A 999-nucleotide genomic window follows, 5' to 3' on the forward strand; every position below is an offset into this window, starting at 1 on the left:
AGCTGGCTTTGGTGCCTTGGACATGAGCTAGGACCTTAAGATTGTGCATGAAAGGAGGACTAGCAGCCAAGTTGCGAGGGAGAAAGTGAAAAGTGTTCATATGTAGTAAAAACCTGAGAAATCCGTCCGTTATCGTCATTTGTTATCGAATCGACTGAAAGCCAGATCGTCACATTGGCCGCTCTTCTCTCTGAAACGGTTGTACTTATCGTCTGCAAAGCTATGTCGCGTGCTGCGGTATGCGGAGACACTAAAATCATCATAGTAGAACACAGATGAAGCTTCTAAGTTGAAGTAATATCCAGAAAGATGTAGTACAATTCAAGTCTTAGGTATCGATTATTGACTTTTTAACATTCTCTGGTGCCTTGGACATGAGCTAGGACCTTAAGATTCTGCATGAGCGGAGGACTAGCAGCCGAGTTGCAGGGGAGAATGTAAAAAGTGTTCATATGTATTAAAAACCTGAGAAATCCGTTCGTTATCGTCATTTGTTATCGAATCGCCTTAAAGCCAGATCGTCACATTTGCCGCTCTTCTCTCTGAAACGGTTGTACTTATCGACTGCAAAGCTATGTCGCGTGCTGCGATATGCGGAGACACTAAAAGCACCATAGTAGAACACAGATGAAGCTTCTAAGATGATGTAATAGCCAGTAAGAAGTAGTACAATTCAAGTTTTAGGTATCGATTATTGAATTTTTAGCTGCCCTTGGTGCCTTGGACATGAGCTAGGACCTTAAGATTCTGCATGAAAGGAGGACTAGCAGCCGAGTTGCAGGGGAGAATGTAAAAAGTGTTCATATGTAGTAAAAACCTGAGAAATCCGTTCGTTATCGTCATTTGTTATCGAATCGACTTAAAGCCAGATCGTCACATTGGCCGCTCTTCTCTCTGAAACGGTTGTACTTATCGACTGCAAAGCTATGTCGCCTGCTGCGGTATGCGGAGACACTAAAAGCACCATAGTAGAACACAGATGAAGCTTCTAAGCTGATG

Source organism: Schistocerca gregaria, unplaced genomic scaffold (assembly GCF_023897955.1).
Source record: "Schistocerca gregaria isolate iqSchGreg1 unplaced genomic scaffold, iqSchGreg1.2 ptg000301l, whole genome shotgun sequence".
Lineage (NCBI taxonomy): Eukaryota > Metazoa > Arthropoda > Insecta > Orthoptera > Acrididae > Schistocerca > Schistocerca gregaria.